General features: G+C 48.3%; 1 pseudogene; it reads right to left on the bottom strand.

Annotated features, from left to right (window-relative positions):
* The window catches only part of LOC141583064 (interleukin-9 receptor-like), a 36,116-nt pseudogene that overhangs the window by 14,051 nt on the left and 1,965 nt on the right, over positions 1–20,100 (bottom strand).

Below are 20,100 nucleotides of genomic sequence, written 5' to 3'. Positions count from 1 at the left end.
GGAGGCTGAAACAGGGGAATTGCTTGAACCTGGGAGGTGGAGATTGCAGTGAGCTGAGATCGCACCACTGCACTCCAGCCTGACAACAGAGCAAGACTCCGTCTCAAAATTAAAAAGAGAAAGAGAGAGAAAGGGGTGATATATGAAGCCATGCAAAGATATGGATGAATTGACATACACATCACTAAGTGAAAGAAGGCAGTCAGAAGAGATCACACACTGCATGATCCCAAAGGAAAAACTACAGAGATGTTAAACAGATCTGTGATTGGCAGTGGTTTGTATGGGGTAGAGGGATGAGTTAAACAGGGGAATAGATTGATGGAAGGAGGCACAATGGGCCAGGTGGGAGTGGACTCAGGTGGGTGCGACTGTGCTGGGTGTGTGTGAGAGAGCCTGCGGGATGCAGTGGCAGGATGAACAAAAAGGCTACTTGTCACTTTAGGAGATAAGGGTCTCCTTTCGTCATACATGGAACTATTTCAGGATAAGTTCTTGAGAAGACTGTGCTCTGTGTGGCATAATTTACCGTTTTAATCATTTGTTATGGGGAAAGACACATGACATAATAGTTACCATTTTAAACATTTTTAAGTGTGTCGTTCCATGGCACTAGGTTAGTTTCCATTTTTTTTAAAAAAAAGATAGTTACTCCAAAGAGTATGAAATGGTATCTCATTGTGGTTTTGATTTTCATTGATCTAATGGCAAGTGATATTGAGCCTCTTTCCACGTGTTTATGGGCTTTGGATTTAGCAATGATTTTAAGTATGACACCAAAGAGCACAGGAAACAAAAGAAAAAATAGATATGTTGGACTTCATCAAAATTTAAAACTTAGGTAAAAAATTTTAAGCGTGGTACATCAAAGGACACTACCAAGAAAGTGAAAATGAAACCAATTATATGGGAGAAAAACATTGCAAGTCATATCTCATAAAGGTATAATATCCAGAACATATAAAGATCTCAACAAAAAGACAAACAACACAGTTTTATAATGGGAAGAAGACTTGAAAAGACTTGTCTCCAGAGAAGATACACAAAGTGCACATGAAAACATGCTCAACGTTACCAGCCATCAGGGAAAAGCAAATAAAAATTACAATAAGATACCACTTGACACCCATTAGAAGAATTATTACCAAAAACAACAACAAGAAGTCTGGGAGCAATGGTTCATGCCTGCCATCCTAGCATTTTGGGAGGTCGATGCGGGCAGATCGCTTGAGGCCAGGATTTCGAGACCAGCCTAGCCAACATGGTAAAACCCTATATCTACTAAAAATACAAAACTTAGCCAGGAGTGGTGGCACACACCTGTAATGCCAACTACTGGGGAGCCTGAGGCAGGAGAATTTCTTGAACCTGGGAGGCAGAGGTTGCAGCAAGCTGTGATTGTGCCACCACACTCCAGCCTGAGTGACACCGTGAGACTCCATCTCAAAAACACAAAACAAACAGAAACTAACAAGTGTTGACAAAGAAGTGAAGAAATGTGAACATTGCCGATGGGAATGTAAACTGGCACAGCCTATGGAAAAGTTTGGAGGTTCTGCAAAAGGCTAAACATAAAATTACCATAGGACCCAGCAATTTCTTTTCTAGACACATCATAAAAGAATTGAAAACAAGTATTCAAAAAAAAAAAAAAAAAAAAAAAAACACATACATAAGTGTTCATAGCAGCCCTATTCACAATAACCAAAAAAATGGAAATGTCCATCAAGAGATGACTCAACAAACAAAATGTGGTATATCTATACAATAATATGAATAATAATATTGAGTCGTAAAAAGGATTGAGGTGCTCATATTTGCTACAACCTGGAAGAAGCCGTACACAAAACACTAGAGACTATATGTTTCCATTCATATGAAATATCCAGAATAGGTATCCATAGCAATAGAAAGCAGGTGAGTGGTGGTCAGGGGTCAGAGGTTAGGGCAGATTAGGTCTTAGCTGCTTAATAGGTGGCTCTTCCTTTTGGGATGATATAAATATTTTGGAACTAACAGGTGATGGTTGCACAATATTGTGCATGCACGCAATGTCACTGAATTGTACGTCTTAAAACAGTTAATTTTATAGTATGTGATTTTTACTTCAATAAAAGGAGGAGGCTGGGTGTGGTGGCTCACGCCTGTAATCCCAGCACTTTAAGAGGCTGAGGCAGACAAATCACAAGGTCAGGAGTTCGAGACCAACCCGGTCAACGTGGTGAAACCCTGTCTCTACTAAAAAAAAAAAAAAAAAAAAAAAAAAAAAAAAAAAAAAAATTAGCCGGACATGGTGGTGTGCCCCTGTAATCACAGCTACTCAGGAAGCTGAGGCAGGAGAATTGCTTGAACCTGGGAGGCGGAAGTTGCAGTGAGCCAAGATCTCAGCACTGCACTCCAGAATGGGCGGCAGAGCAAGATCCCGTCTCAAAATAAATAAATAGATAATAATAAAAATAAAATAAATAAAAAGAGGAAAACCCAGTCCCTTAGTGTTCCTTCACCAGGAATTGGCCTGGCATTCAAGTTTGTCCACAGTCCAGTGCTGCCTGTGCGTGTCCAACCACACAATGGACCTGTGCTCCAACCACACCGTCTACCAGCTCCTAAACCCACAGCGTGGTAATTTTGGGTCCAGGTCACTTTCTCTCTGAGGCCTTCACAGATGCCCAGTGATCAGCAACACCTCCTCGGGCTCATAGTGTCTTGCAACTTGCCCTGCTATAAACCACACCTCATCACATGATCACCAAGAGTTGTCGCACCTCTCTTTTTCCTCTCTCTCTTTTTTTTGAGACAGGGTGTCATTCTGTCACCCGAGCTGGAGTGCAGTGGCACAATCTCGACTCACTGCAACCTTTGCCTCCCAAGGCTTAATCAGCCTTTCTGCCTCAGCTTCCTCAATACCTAGGATTCCAGGCAAGAACCTCCATGCTCAGCTAATGACTTTTGTGTTTTTTGTAGACATGGGATTGTGCCGTGTTGCCCAGACTCGTCTCAAACTTCTGGCTCAAGCAATCTGCTTGCCTTGGCCTCACAAAATGCTGAGATTACAGGCATGAGCCACCATGCCCGCCCCGTCTCATTTCAATAAGGAATTATTAGCTTTTTCTGAGTACCACTGTGTGCAGGTGTCTTGCTCAGGTGAACTCATATCGGTCTGCTAGGTATGGCTAGTGCTCTATGCAGAGAGGACAGCCAGGCTAAGGTGACTAACTCACCTACAATGACTCAGCCTCCAGTGGCTTCACACTCAGGTTCCAGCCCAGAACCAGGTATCCAGGGGCCACTTAGGGAAAGTTCGTGAGTTGAATGAAGATGTGTTCGGTCCACACAGGAGCGGCATCCCAACTGTGGGGTCGTTTGTGTGATCATGAGGTAGCCCAGGTTCCACAAGGAGCCTCATGAGCCACACAGATCCTGTTATATATAAACCAGCCCAGGACTCCCCAGAGCCTATCTCCAGGAAGTGTATTCACACTCCTATTTTTATACTTGGTTAGATTAGAGCTGAGGATGCCTGTACCTTTCTTCCATCCATACCCTCCCACTATCTGTATGTTAAAGATGTATTCTGGGGCCTGCTTCATCTCCACAGACCGGGATCCAGCTCTGTTGAGGCTCCCCACAGAACCCCAGAAGCTCTGCAGTCATGCAGGGTAGAAGGGCTGCCTATCTGACACAGAAGGGGCTTTTGCCTTTAGGGGCCTCAGGCTACAGGTAATTCTTTTGGCTCAGGTTGCAGGGAGCATCACAGACTCCAAGGGAGCTCAGGACCCAGAGAGAAAACAGCCTCCCTTTCACCCTACCTTCAAAATTTGAGTGCTCCCAACACCAGAGCACTCTTGATTCAGGGAAGGTGAGTCCAGAAATTGGGGCTTAATACAGGAGGGCTTTTGGCTCCACCCAGGGAAGAATTCAAGAGCAAGTCGGTTGTGTTAGACAGCAAGTTTTATCGAAGCAGCTGTGCATAGCAGCAGCAGGGGACACCCTTATGGAGCAGGGATACCCCATAGGCAGTGAGCCAAGTAGCAGCTCAGAGGCAGTTCTGCAATCATATTTATACCCACTTTTAATTATATGCAAATTAAGGGGCAGGTTATTTAGACACTTCTAGAAAAAGGGCAGTAACTTTCAGGTGATTGTCATGGAAAAGGACAGTATTTTCCAGGTGTTACCATGGAATGGCAAACTCACATGGCACTGGTGGGTGTGTCTTATGGAGGGGTGCTTTTGCCATTTTCCTGTATCAGCTCGTCCGTAATCTGGTCCAGATTTCAAATCTTGCCTCAGGAGTCAGGTCCCACCTCCTATCTGAGTCTGGTCACAGCCCTAGCTAGGCAGATCATCATCCCAATGCCAGCCTAAAGTCCTGCATTCAGGCCCTCCTGTGTTCTGCCTGGGACACCCAGGAAGAGGATGGGACACACTAGGAGAGGCTATGGTGTGTGAAACCAATAGTCAAGCCCCCAGGTTGAAGTCCTAATCCCAGTACCTGTGAATATGTCCTTATACGGAAATAGTATCTTTGCAGATGATCAAGTTAGGAGTAAATTGTTAAGGCCAGCCTTAATCCATTATGATCATGATTTTTAAAAGGGGAAATTTGGCTAGGCCTGATGTCTCACACCCGTAATCCCAGAAGTTTGGGAGTCCAAGGCAGGTGGATCACGAGTTCAGGAGTTCAAGACCAGCCTGACCAACATGGTGACACCCCAACTCTACTAAAAATACAAAAATTAGCTGGATGTGATGGCATGCAACTGTAATCCCAGCTCTCAGGAGGCTGAGGCAGGAGAATTGCTGGACGATGGAGGTCACAGTGAGCTGAGATCTGCTCTGTGTCAGCAGGGCTATGCTCCTGCTGTAAAGCCGAGATTGTGCCTGGGCGAGAGAGACTGAGACTTCGTCTCAAAAAACAAACAAACAAACAAACAAACAAACAAACAAATAAATAGATAAAGGAAAATAAATAAAACTTGGCAGGGGCGGGATTTAGAAACAAATGCAGACAGGGAAAAATCCATTTAAAGACTGGAGCTTTAACCAGTCATGGTGGCTGACACCTGTAATTCCAATACTTTAGGAGGCCAAGGCAGGTGCGTTACTTGATGTCAGGAGTTTGAGATCAGCCTGGCCAACACATTGAAATACCGTCTCTACTAAAAATACAAAAACTAGCCAGGCACAGTAGCAGGTGCCTGTAATCCTATCTACTCCAGAGGCTGAGTCAGGAGAATCGCTTGAACCCGGGAGGTGAAATGGAGGTTGCATTGAGCCAAGATTGTGCCACTGCACACCAGCCTGGGCAACAAAACAAAAAAGATTGGAGCTTTGCTGTCACAAGCCAAGAAAGTAACAGAAGATGAAGAGAGGCCTGAAACGGATCCTTCCTTAGTATCTTCAGAGGGAGCATACGCCTGCTGAGACAGAGCAGAAATGGGACTTGGCCCACTCCCACTAACATGTTCCATACATGCCCACTGACCACCAGACCTTGCAGCATCACCCTCCAGGTGCCATACTAGCTGACTAGACCTTGCCAACTGTCTGAGAAAAAAATAAAAGCATCATCATCCCACCATAATGTAGTTGACCCTATCATCTGCTGGTGCACAAGGCCAGGAGAATGACCATTGCCTTATGATAATACTTACCCCTGGCCTCATGATAATACTAAAGTCTCCACCCAAAGAAGAGCTTATTGCCATTTACTAATCACGCAATGTATGTGTTAGCCTGATTCTTTAATGCATCTGATCACCGTCCCCCATATTTGTGATGACACTCTCCTAACCCATAAATTATGCATGGCACCCTCCTTAAGGCACCGCTGTCCCCAGAAGTCATTGAGCCTCCACTGTGCTAGTTCTAGAGCCCAGAAAGCCCAGGGCTGGTCAAACCCCACCCCTCACTACTCTTCTGACCCCTCCTCCCAGTTATTAATACCTTGCAACAGCCATCAAGCCCCTTTTAATCTCTAGAAAGGAGGATTAGGAGAACACTGGGACCAGCTCAACCCTCCATCCAGACAGGACCTCTGACCACTGCTAGGGGGCCCCTTCTCAGTAGGTTCAGTCCCAGAGAAGGACTCCAGAGACTTCAGTCCTTTCTCCCAAACGGACATGATACATCAGGGATGTAGAATGTCCAGGACCGAGACTTGTTGAAGACAGGAGGGAGCAACATTCCCTGGAGGTCCTCATGCAGCCCAGTCCTCTGGCAGTGATCAGCCAGCATCCAGGAACCTTCTTGATGGGTCTCCAAGCCCTGATGCTCACAGGAAAGGCCACAGGCCAGGGTTGGGATGGGCCCAGAGCTCTGCATGTTTCTACGGAAGGTTGAGGGATGGCGTCCCCCATAGCAGACCAAGACACCAGAGTAGTCACTGCTCCTGCTGCTGCTGTCTGAGTTTGGGGGAGCTGGCCTGGTGGGGGACATGGGGGTCCAGTCCTCCTGTGGCAGATAGGCAAGCGGCTGTGCCCTCTCCTTCCTCCAGACACACAGATTTTCAAGGATACAGTGGGCCACAGGTGAACAGTGCAATGGCCTCCTGGATGCAGGGTTCCAAGGCTCCTCGTGAGGTGCCTTCACAGTCTTGATTCAGCAGCACGCTGGTCCTGTGGACCTCCATCCAAGTCTGGAACAGAGTGTGGGAGGAAGGAAGGGCTCAGGCAGCATGTTCAGAACTCATCGTGGGAGCAGCTGCCTCCTTTCTGGCAAGCCCAGCCTCCCTCCTCCTCCAGGAAGCCCTCCTGAAGTCCACACCCAGAGGCCAAACAGCACCTGTGTCTTGAACATTCTGTCATTGCTCCATGTACCATCGCAGCCTGAACATGGAACCCTGAGTCCCTTTGGGCCCTCATGACTCCCCCAGCAAAGGGCTTGGTGCTCACAACAGCCTGAACCAAGGTACAGATGGTGGTATCTGCCCAGGATAGAGCCAACGTCTGACAGCATGTGCCTCAGGGCCTTTCATCAGCTACTGAGACTGGGCACTCCTACCTGACCCACAGGTACACACACACACACAAGAGTCGCTGTCAGGACTGGTGACTTTCAAAGCACTTGGCTAAGACCAGCAGAACTGAATCCTTCTGTGGGGCCACAGGGGGCCCCCTACATCCAAAAAGAAGCTGTTCCCTTGGTGGGACCAGGAGCCTCCAGCCCATGCACCACACACACCACACCCTCCATCATTGCACTACTTTCTGGAGAACAACCTATGGCACTAGATCCCCGCCCAAGGTCTAAATAACCCCTGGCAAGTGCCCTGGTTCTCTAGGGAAGGGCTGGTGCCTGCAACAGGATGACAGTCCAGGTGACCATCACAATTTGTGCCCTACTCAGCCTTGTTCTCAGCTGCCCAGGTTCTTAAGAGTCACACCTACCACCTTAGGAAAAGAGGGGGACTCTGAAAGAAGCCAGGTGTCAGTTCATGTTTCAAATTCTATTTTTGGACAAAAATCTTGAAAACTAGGCTCCTTATTGAGCGAGAAAAGGATTTTTCTGCACAGTAAGCAGGAGCCGTGGTGTTGAGGGAACATCCTTGCCACAGAGGGTCCAGGGATGCCCGAGGGCATCCAGCAGGGAAGATCCTGGAGAAGAGGGGCCAACTTGGTTCAGACCACAGGAAGGAACACTCACTGCTTCTTGTCCTCTGCCCAAAATGAGGAGTCTAAAGGGAAAAACCAGAGATCACTGGAGCCCTTTCTCTCCCCCTCCTCCCACCCAGAGGGCATGAACCTCCAGCCCAGTTGCTCACTGGTTCCTCGGTTGAGAGCCCAACATTGGGGGGAGGGAGGAAAGTGTGATCCGAGGGGGACCAGGGGACTAGGCAGAGCAGGAGCCCAGTGGCAGTGAGAGTCCCAATGGCAGTGCATCCACCACAGACCTTTCCCCACAAACAACTTCACAGGAGGAGGAGGTGAGGCATGTGGTGGGTGCAGACAGGTACAAACCAGAGGAGACAGAGATAAGTCATTAGACATTTACATTTTTTTTCCATCAACAACGGAACTGGAGACAGGAGAACAAAAAGGCATCAGCAATGGAAAAATAAAACGAATTTTTCCCCATTTGAGACATGGTATAAATCGAAATTCACTTAATATACAAAAAGGACTCCAAGCATAAACAAAGCTCCCACACTGGCCGCCAGCCCTCATGAAAGCCAACATGTTGAGCAGGCCAGTGTTCTAGTGAACCCCTGCCCCCCACACCCTGCCACGGTCTCTGCACCCACCTGGAAGTTCCCATTGTGCATATTGTAGAGGGGCTGGAAGAATGCCGCTGGAGAGGGCACGTTCTGGTAGAAGGTTCTCTTCACCCTGAGGCCAGAAGGGGCCAGTCAGAGGCCTATGGCAACGCAAGTGGACTGAGGTCACTGCAGAGGCTGAGCCTCTCTTCCATCTCATCACATCCCAACCCACTCTCGGGTCAGGACCCATCTGGGCCTCCTTGCCTAATGGCCACATGGGACTGATTTATGCCGAGGCACACGTCCTTGACAGCGTGACCTGCAATGGCAGGTTCAGAACAGAGAGTTACCGGCTGTGTCCTCAGTCCACAGAGGGAGCTGGCACCTCCAGAAACTTGTCTTTGTCATCAGCAGGAGGTCTGCAGCTCCCACGCCACCCAGTGTCTCCCTGAGCACCAGACTTGCTGCTGAGGATCCACTGACTCTCCCAAAAGGGTGTCACCTGGGGCTCCAACCCAGCAGGTCCAAAGAGACCTCACCAACTTCCCAACAAGGCTGTTCCCATTTTCCCCACCTCAGGGGTCACCACTTATATCTCAACCAGCCACATGTCCCCTCTATTTCTCCTCCTAAGACCCTGCAATTCCCTCTTCTTTGCTCTTTCTCCACTTCTTCGGCTGGCTCAAGCCAAATCATCTCCTGGTGGGTACCCTATTGGTGCACATTTGCCTCCAGAAGGTCTCCCATGTCCCCTTGTCCAGCGATCCATTCCTCAAAAGATAAAGTAGGTTGTATCACACAGTTTCATACTTTCCTTTGCTCCAAGGAGAAGCCGAGTGCCCTCCCACTTGGCCCCAGCCAACACCCCTGTCCCCACACCCTCTTTTTCACATCTACTCCCTGACATGGCCCCAGCACCCTCTCTTGAAACCTGACATGTGGTGCATGAGGCATGATGGTTTATTTAAGGAGTGCCCTTGTCCAGCTTGTTCTCTAACACATCTGCCAGGGTGAGAACAGGGTCCCATGCACACCAGATGCCCCAAATGTCCTTTTGTAGAATGTGTGAGCAGATGAACGAACAGAGCTCCTCCAGAAGCAGGAGACCAGGACCTTGGGCTCCTGATCTCCATGATTCTGGGTTTGGTTGGGACCAAGCTGTCCTTATCTTCAGCCTCTGCCCTAGATGCCCCTTCCCTTCTCTCCCCTGGCAACTTGAGAACCCTCTTCTGTCCCACGGGGAAGACTGGAGAAGCCCACTCCACTGTTAACCTCGACAGTGGAGAGGGGAAGGGAGGAAACCAGACAGGGGTGGCCCTTGATACCCCACCCACCTCACACTCACACATGCACATAGAGATACATCTTCACACGTACAGTAAGATATGTACACCCTTACCCTTTCATACAAGTGTGCGCGCATGCACACACACACACACACACACACACACACACACACACACCAGCTACCTACCTGGGTGGCAGGTTGAACAGAAAGTAGATCAGGCCAGTCAGCAGGAGAAAGACAGACACAGCAACAAGGATGTTGTCTGGGTGCCCCAAGGGTGGGATCAGAGGACCTATGGGCAGGAAGGGCACAGGGTTGTGAGCAGCCTCAGTGCCAGGAGGCTCCCCACAAACCTACATGGCAAAGGTGCACCGTTCAGTGCCCTGGGCCAAAGTGGAAGATTTGTGATGGGCCTTGAAGGTTTGTGTCACCTGTTGAAGGACCTTGTTTATGAGCCATATACCTGGGCCTCACTCATCCCATCTTCCACATGTTGGGTCATAAGGTCCATGGGACCTCTCAGCACTGCAATGCACAAGGGTCAGCCCAGCTCTCACTAAGGACACTGAGGTCACATCCAGCCTCCATGCAGGAGCACCAGCCCTGGTGTGCAGCCCTGCCGACCTCAGTCCTAACAGGTGCCACTGACTACAAGTTCTCAGGAAGCCCCAGCGTTGACAGGTGTTTGCTTCCTCCATTTAGACCTCAGAGCTACAGAGGATGGGTGTCAACTGGAGCATGACTGCTTCAAGGAGGGTGCTTCCAGGAGGTTGAAAGGGTGTGGGGGTGAGGTGAACAGGGTAGAGGACACACAGCCCAGACTCTAGAAGTGCAGGAGCCAAAGCAATGCCCACCTTTTCTCTGGGGAGCCTGGAAGCACACAGGCTGGCTCCACTAGCTCCACTGGCCTGTATAACGTTCCTCCTCCGCCATGTCATCCTCCATCATGGCCATCTGGACACACAGCCTGGCCTCATGAATAAAGCCAGGGTTCAGCTCAGCTCAAAGGCTTCAAGTATAAGCCCAGTAACTCCAACAATGTGATCCCTGTGCTGGGCCCGCTGTGGGGGTGGAGACAGTTAGCAGGGACTGAAGGTGGGGCTTCAACCTTCAACCATCGAGAATACACACATGTATTATTATATGCATATAACACGCCTGTGTTAACCTACAGGCGCACTTGCCACATTCATTTGTGCACACACAGAGAAGGCATACTTTGACACTGAAACTCACACACAGACACAGCTGCATTTGCCCCAGATACACATATGCACACGCAGGCAAACATCTACAGGGACGCTTTCACACTCGTCACAGTTGCATGCAGACTCATATCCACAGCACATGCATTTATGCATGAGCACACTCACCACACTCACCACAGTTGCATACACACTCATCCACACACGCACTCTCACATATACAAACACCAGGCACTGGCACACTTTCATGTACACTTACATATAAACACGCAAACATGGGTGTGCAAACACGTAAGTGTGCACATTTCCATGCGTGCACACATAAGTACATACATGCACACTCACCACACTTATGGGCACACACCCACAGAGACAGGCACACTCACCCTAACTCCCATGCACGCACACAAAGCGTACACATGTGCATGTCAGTATATGTGTATGTACACACACACCTAGCTCTAGTTCCTCCCCTCCTCATTACTGCCAGTTGACATCTCCCTGTGTAGAGTGGGGATTCTGCCCTGGGCTGCTGTTCCCAGGAGAGAGGACTCTGGAGAAAACCAGCCAAAGTGTTACCTCTTCCTTCTTCTTGAAGGCCAGCTCATAGCTGAGAAGTGTGGTCATTGGCTCCAAGGCAGGACTGATGATCCAGGTCAGCGTGCCAGTGCTGGCCTTGCTCTGCAAGTCGGAGGGAGGATCCAGCTTAACTGGAACAGAGTGAATCCATGTGAGGCTGAAGGTCCATGGGTCTGGGTCTGTCAGTCAGCACACCCAAGACTGGAGATCTGAAAGATTCCCAAGGGGGATTGTCAAGACCCTCTCCAACCAGACACCTGACTGGAAGACGGGTCCAGTAAAGCCCCAGGTGGGACAGGACAGCAATCACTTCCACTGGCCTCCACAGCGTGATTAGGTGGTTTCTAAATATTGCTTCCCTTTCCTTCTCAGTCAACTGCTGGAAGTTCTTCCCAACATATTATTGGAGTCCTTCCTGGGATGACTGAAGAGCATTTCCCATGACTTAAATGGTAGCCGTGCCCCAACTAGCAGCCCTGCATCTTTATTTAATGCTAAATCCCTGCCCCTGCAGTAACTATGTGGGCCCTCGCCTCCCAGGGGCCACCCTGCCCCCAGCCCTGGATCTCACTTGGCAGGGACTGAGAACACTCACTGGGCCACTGGGGTGTTGCCCCCAGCTACCAGGCAGCCAGGATATTCTTGCCAAGGTGTCCATCCCAGACCTATAGCTGCTGTTCACCGTGTCTCTGGGGCAGGTACTGTGGGTCCACCAGGCTGACCAGCTCCCTCCCAAACATGCAGTGGTGGAAAGTGATGGTGAAATTGTTGGATGGCAGGATCACCGCCTCGGGTGGCAGCAGTAGAGTGCACTCACTGCCCTGCAACATGCACTTATGTGTGCCACCAGGCACCTGGTTGCTAGAAAGGGTGTGTATCAGAACCACGGGGCTGCTACACTGTTCTGGGGCAACTGCTGCAATCCTGGAGACCTCTCCCTCATCCCTGTCCAGGTGGTCATGGCCCTCCATCCTCAGCTGGTAAAGAGGAGCCAGGTGCTGGAGCCCTAGGCCAGCTCTGAGGCAGACCAGTGGCAATGGATCCTCAGGATGTTGTTGGTGAGGCAGGTAAAGGTTTCAGCCCTTGGCCCTGGAAATAATGATGGTTGGGAGCCAACGGTAAGTGCTTCAGGGCAGAGCTGAGCTGGAGGGTTGGGGGGATCTTATGGTTGACACCTTCGCAGGGCAGTCACCAGTCAATGATCCCAGAATCTATTCAGGGAAGCACTGATAGGCCTGGGAAGTGATGAGCTCTGACTCATGGTGCCTGGGCCACTTAGACTCAGAGAGGTGTCAAGAGGATGAAAGAAATGAGACTAAGGTCAATCCAGACGCTGAAGGTAGGGAGGTATACGTCGGAGACTAGAGACTGAGGTCCAGGCTGACCCCTAGAGGACATGCCCCAGTAGTTTGGGCCAAACTTTTTCCTAGGGGCTCAACAGAGGACAATCCAGTCCCCCAGACATGCCCTAGTTCTCCACCCATCTCACACAGACACCAGTGCCCAGCCCTCAGCTCGTCCTTCCCCTGGGATGGAGACTCCTGAGCAGACACATGTTCAGATGCAGATGCAGGCCAGGAGCCAGGTGCCCATGACTTGCCTCAGGGCCTCACTCTCCAAGGTCCAGCCTGCAAAGGACTGGGCTGAGGGCCCTGTGCGAGTGAACCATCCCACTCTGGAGGGGTGCTCCCCATGAATTGCTCTGGAGGGGTGCTCCCCACTCACACAGTGTCCTGTGAAAGACACTGGGCAACCTGTCCAGTCTTTCATTGACGGGCATTTGGGTTGGTTCCAGGTCTTTGCTATTGTAAACCATGCTGCAAAAGACATTCGTTTGCAAGTGTCCTTATAGTAGAACGATTTATAATCCTTTGGATATATTCCCATATATATCATAGAATAATACACAGCCATAAAAAACAATGAGTTCGTGTCCTTTGTATGGACATGAACGAACCTGAAAACTATCATTCTCAGCAAACTGACACGAGTAGAAAATCAAACACTGCATGTTCTCACACATGGGCAGGGGTTGAACAACAAGAACACGACACAGGGAGGGGAGCATCACACACTGGGGTAGGGGTGGAGAGAGATAGCATTGGGAGAAATGACAGATATAGGTGAGTGCGAGGAAGGCAGCAAATCACACTGCCATGTGTGTACCTATCCAACAATCTTGCATGTTCTTCACATGTACCCCAAAACCTAAATTACAATTTTTTTTTTTTTTGTAAATTTTGTAAATTTCTTTAAAAAAAAAAAAAAGAAAAAAGAAAGAAAGACACTGGGCACCATTGCCCAGGCTTTACTCATAAGAAACTGAAGCTCAGAAAAGCCATTTGACCCAGCAAAACTCATGACTGCAGTGTGCGAGGTGCACCCTCAAACTTAGATCCTGTACTCTGACTCAGGTAGGTCTCCACATCTGCCTCAGCCAGCCCATCTCCCCACACCCCCACAGTGGAGTCAGGGTTGAGAGAACTTGTTATTCGCATTCACAGTCAAGGAGCTGAGTCCTGAGAAGGGGAGATGGCTTGCCCAGGGTCACACAGACAACCTCTACATAATTTTTTTTTTTTTTTTTTTTTTTTTTTTTTTTTAATGGAGTCTCCCTCTGTTGCTCAGGCTGGAGGGCGGTGGTGCAATCTTGGCTCACTGCAACCTCTGCCTTTCTGGTTCAAGTGATTCTCCTGCCTTGGACTCCCAGGTAGCTGGGACTACAAGTGTCCGCCGCCACACCCGGATAGTTGTTTTGTATTTTTAGTAGTGACGGGGTTTCACCATTTTGGCCAGGCTGGTTTTGAACTCCTGACCTCAATGGGTCCACCTGTCTTGACCTCCCAAAGTCTTGGAATTACAGGTGTGAGCCACCGTGCCCAGCCTCTATGTATTCTCTCTCCTTTTTGTCTTCTTAAAGACCCATCACAGGGTTCTGCCCCAGGAAGGTGGACAAGGATGGTAGCAGGATATCTGTCCCAAGGAAGAGGATCACCAGAAGGGCAAAGCCCCCATGCTGAAGTGTGAGGCCTGAGCCCCAGGATCTCTGGGGGGGCCAGAGGTTGGCTGGAGATGAGGGGCTGGGTGTCAGAAAGTACTTGAGCGTGGGAAGTCTGCTGATGCCCTATCACCCCATTTGCAGTTCCAGATGCTACTAGGCAGGATAACCCCTAGGCAGGAAGCAGGGCCAGCCTAGTTATACAAGACTGATTAGTGATAAGGAAGGAGAAATAAAAACAGACATGCATGCAAACTACATCAAGCACACCCTTAAGAAACATGCACATCCTCAATGGACAGTGGGCACTACACTAACCCCACTACACACCACTCCCGGCAGTGTATCCAGGTACCCACAGGACAGTCCCCCATTAAGACTGATGATCAGGAAGTCTCACCCTTCCCTAGAATGTTGCGTGCAGCCTGTCACCACCAGGCACAGCATGAAACACCATGACAAGTTATCTGCAGCAGTGTCTGTTCCTTCTTGCAGCAGTTACCGGAAAGATGGGGAAGACAGTCAGCCACCTCTTGGGATATGTGAAGGCAGGGTTAGAATAATTACCAGGACCGTAAGGAAGCCCAGGCACAACAGCCACACCTAAGAGCTGACCTAGGCCCCAAGAAGAATGACCGCTACACCAACTGTGGAGAAACACCCACATCTGCGTAGAATCAGGCCAGGCCGGCCATAGGCTAACCCAGAAGCAGATGGCTTGAGAGCAAGGAGTGGGATGGGGTGGCTGAAGGAAGAGGTCCCTTCCTCCATCCTGGACCACAGGGCCAATCAGTCCAGGCAGGTGCACATATCCCGACCTGCAGCCTCCCTGCTCCTGGATGTCACCAGGGAGGCCTCACCATAGCTCAAACAACACCCGCTCACAGGATGGTTGTGAGAGCAGGAGGGAAACCCAGTGTCTGCAACCTGGGACAGAGCTGCCCCTGACACTCCCAGTCCTGCTGGGGAGCCTGGCTGACATCACTGCCCTGCACAGCCTCTCCCAGATTGGGTCTGTGGTCATAGCCTTCTGTCCATGGGTCACTTTTTGGTCTCTTCTGAGATCCCTATCTCTTCCACGGCCTCAACGTCAAGCTCTGGCCCAGATGGCTACTGTGCCTCGTGGCCTGCCTGCCCTGGTTTCCTGGGCCACTGTGAAGCTGTGGGCTGCCCTGCACTTGGAGCCCTGCCTCAGGCCACAGGCTCTGCCACACCCACAGGAGGGTCTTCAGACAGGCTCAGCCCTTCACCCTCCCTGGCCCTTATCCCCTGAGCACTCACGTAACACCAAGCAGAATTTTAGACCAGAGCAGGCCACCATCAGGGAGGCTGGCTAGGTAGCCGTGGGCTCCTCTGTGACATGAAGCACACTCTCCAAGTTGACCTTATACAATTACACAGAGCTCATTATATAAACTTTTTTTTTTTTTTTTTTTTTTTTTTTTTGAGATGGCATCTTAGTCTGTCACCCAGGCTGGAGTGCAGTAGTGTGATGACGGCTGACTGCTACCTACACCTCCTGAGTTCAAGCGATCCTCCTGCTTCAGCCTCCCAAGTAGCTGGGATTACAAGCATGTGTCACCACATCTCACTAATTTTTTTTTTTTTTTTTTTTTTTTTCGAGACAGAATCTCAGTCTGTTACCATTTGTCAGGCTGGAGTGCAGTGGCACAACCTCAGCTCACTGCAACCTCCGACTCGTGGGTTCAAGTGATTCTCCCGCCTCAGCCTCCTGAGTAGCTGGAACTACAGGCGCCCACCAACATGCCCAGCTTATTTTTTATTTTTATTTTTAGTAGAGACAAGGTTTCATCATCTTGGCCAGGATGGTCTCGATCTCTTGACCTAGTGATCCACCGGCCTCAGCCTCCCAAAGTGCTGGGATTACAGGCGTGAGCCACCACTCCCGGCCTGATTTTTGTATTTTTAGTAGAGACAGGGTCTCACCATGTTGGTCAGGCTAGTCTCAAACTTTCAGCCTCAAGTGATCCACTGATTTTGGCCTCCCAAAGTTCTGGGATGAGAGGCATGAGCCAACACACCTGGTCTAATTTTGTCTTTTGTAATGGGGGCAGGGAAGCATATCCTGGTTCTTCTAGCCCATTCAGTAGGCTGGCAGCCATTGAGGTGGATAGGGTGGAAGTTGCTATTTAAGTGGACACTTGTCCAGCAAGTTCTTCTGTCAGCTGGGGGAAGAGGAAGAAATGCAGACCCTGGTACCCTAGACGCACCTGGAGCCTGGGGTCATGGAAGCTGTGACAGAAGATGGGTCTGGAAATGGGAGCAGGGGCCTGAATTGACAGGACCCAAGGGTTGGGCAGTGGTCATAGGCCAGGGCTGGAGTAAATGTATTGGCACAGATTCCTGGAGTCTGAAGCTGAGATGGAAAAATGATGCCCATCCTCTTCCTGCTGTCTCTGTGAAGAGGTACCCATGTGTTGCCTGCTCTGCCCACAGCCTTGCTACCCCACTGTAGTTGAAGGTCATCCCTGTGTGATGTCCCTACATGAGGCTCCTTGAGGCAAGACCCTGTCTGATCATGTTGCATTCCCTGCACCCATCTCAACTGTTTGATAAATCTTTCTCCAACCCCTCCACTCTGGCATAGGCTGCCCTTGCTTCTGGATGATGTTCATGTTGTCAGCATCCAGAAGCAGGGCTCTGGGATGTTACTTAAAGACGTGCTGTGAGGATACCCACTCTTGGTACTAATCTACCCCATGTAGCTAAACTCTGAAGAAAGGGAGAGCCCAGAACAGCATACGTCACAGGAAGAGCAGGGGGCAGGGACGGCACAGGAGGATCCCACCAGGGCCCACATCCTCCAGACTACACATTTCCCAGGAAACTGAGAGGGCTATGCTCTTTCTGAAACAAACCCTCTCCTCCCCTTCCTCTGCTTGGCTGGGTTGACCCTCCAACTGGAATTCCACCCTCACCTGCTGCCCCACAAACAGGTCCAGTGGGGTATCCCAATCCTTCTGGCTCCTCTTCTGCACTAAAACAACCAGATGCCTGGTGTTTGCTAGAGGCTTTCCGGCACCTGGGCCTAGACCTCAGTTCCACCCTGTGGCCATGACAATTGGAGCCCAAGTATGCTCATTTATTCTCACCCCCACAAAAGTCAGTTCAATCATCGAGGAAGCAGAGTTCCTTCCATAATTAGAAATTCTGTCTGACAAAGACAATGCCCTTCCCTCCATCCACTTGGAGCATGTTCACACTGGCCACAGCAGAACCCATGACCCCTACAGGTCTGGAAATTAGTTTGGAATCCTTGAGGTCAGCTCTGCAAATTTTGCTATCTCTAATACATACCCAGTGCCAGAACACCAGAGGAGGTAAAGCTAGGGTGGTGCTCTAAAACGACATGCTTCCACAGTGGCTTCCTGGGCCCATGGATGGGGGGCCACTTGTCCTTCTCTACCTCCTGAATTGCATGCTGACTGGAGAGGTTGAGAAACCCAAAGCACAGACTCAACTTAAGTCTACAGAGGAATTCAACCCCCACCAAGAGATAAGCTTGGAGTCTATCTTGTTTAATTATTGGAGAATCAATTCCCAGGTCCAGGAAGAAAAACAGGATTTTAGAGAGTCGTATCAGGAAACAGACTTCCCTGCCCTCCTTAGGAATGTGACCTCTTCCCCTAAAGGACCCCTCTCCTCTGCTTCCATTAACCTAACCCTAACCCTAAACCCTAAACCTAACTCTAACCCCTAACCCCAACCCAAGCCTAACCCTAAAACCCTAACCCTAAACCTAAACCCCATCCCAAAACCCAACCCCAACCATAACCCAAAAACCCTAACCCTAACCCAAACCTAACCCCAAACCCCTAAACACAAACCACAAACCCTAACAACACATTGGATATTTCAGACATGTCTGTTATCCAGAATGTGTAAATAACTTTTATAACTCAACAACAAAGACAACACAACCTAAAAATAGACAAAGGACTTTAATACACACTTCACCAAAAAGCACATGAAAAGATGCTTAACATCATGACTCATAATTAAAACCATAAAAGATACCCCTTAACTACTCAAAATAGTCCATAGAAAGAGGCTGTAATCTGAAATGCAAAACTATAAAAACTCTAAAAGAAATCTATGTGATGTTGGGTTTACTGTTGACTTTTATCACACAACATCAAATGCCAATTCATGAAAATATTGATAACCAAGACTTTATAAAACTAAAGATTGTACTATGAAAAACCGTATTTAGAGAACAAAAAGACAAGACAGACCTGAAAAGATATTTACAAAATACATATGTGATTTTAAAACTGGGTAAATACCTGAACAAATACCCCACCTAACAAAATACACCAATTACTCAGCTAGGCATGGTGGCTTATGCCTGTTATCCCAGAACTTTGGTAGTAGGCTGAGAAGAGTAAATCGTGTCAGATCAGGAGTTCCAGATCAGCCTGGCCAACATGGCAAAACCCCATCTCTACTAAAAACGCAAATAATTAGCCACGTATGCTGGTGGGCGCCTGTCATCCCAGTTACTTGGAAGGCTGAAGCAGGAGAATCAGGTAAACATGGGATGCGGAAGTTGCATTGAGCCAAGATCGTGGTATTGCACTCCAATCTAAATGACAGAGCAAGACTCCATCAAAATAAATAAATAAATAATAAAATAAAATAAAAGTGTCAATAACATATCTGATATGCGTCGACATGTTAATACAGAAGTAAACTAGGTTGGGTCTACACAGGAAATCTGCATTTTCTTCCCAACTTCGGCATGAATCTAAAACCAGTTTAAAATAAAACCTTTCTTAAAAAATCGTAATTTTTTTTAAATATCTTTTTATTTGTATTAGTAAGTGTTAATTGACACTGCTTTTGAAAATAAGAGTATTCATGATGCTGCAAAGTAAACTATGCACTCTAATATCTAATTTCAAAGAAATGCCTCTTTTACGTGTTTTAGGTTAAAATAACACACATAAACATATTTATCACATCTTTTTTCTTGTGGTATGGTTCACTCTCTAGGAAAGCTGGTCACCTTAGAACCAGGGGAAAAAAATAATATCTTGGAGATTATTTTAATTTATGGCTGGACGCTTTCAAAAGCATAACTTAAAAAAAAAAAAGTTAAAATAGCAATTGATTGTGACCGAATCACTTATTCTAATGAATGCTTGTCTTTGGTTTCCCAGCATTACTTTTAGCTACAAAACAATAAAAGCAAATATTCAGCATTGGAAAAAATATTCAAAGACAGAAAGACGGTAAATGGATTTTGTGACCACAATTATTCAATGTTTCATCATGATGCTTTCTAATACAGAAGAGTTTATAGGGATAGTCAAAGTTATTACCCCGAAGATGCTTTGCAGAAATTGATAAAACTAGATGAACAAAAGTGGCAGGACATTCAATGCGACCTTAGATGTCACTGTGTATTTTGGGGAAAAATAATTTACCTTTCAGAGGATGAAAAGAAATACTGGAAGCCCAGACTCTGGAATGTTTCTACATTTGCATGTCAATTTAACTAATAATGAATATAATGATAAAAAGGGATCTGTGCTTTATTTGTGTAACAAAATACCAAAGCAGTATTTAATGCTCCAAAGAAAACAAGTTATACCTGAAATACAGTCGACAATATCAGAATCAAAATGTGCTTCCTGGCCAGGCATGGTGGTTCACGCATGTAATCCCAACACTTTGAGAGGCCAAAACAGGCGGATCACCTGAGGTCAGGCGTCCCAAGACCAGCCTCACAAACATGGAGAAACCCCATCTCTACTAAAAACACAAAAATTAGCCAGGCGTGGTGGTGCATGCTTGTAATACCAGC

Source organism: Saimiri boliviensis, chromosome Y (assembly GCF_048565385.1).
Source record: "Saimiri boliviensis isolate mSaiBol1 chromosome Y, mSaiBol1.pri, whole genome shotgun sequence".
Lineage (NCBI taxonomy): Eukaryota > Metazoa > Chordata > Mammalia > Primates > Cebidae > Saimiri > Saimiri boliviensis.
This window is presented reverse-complemented; position numbering and strand designations above follow the sequence as displayed.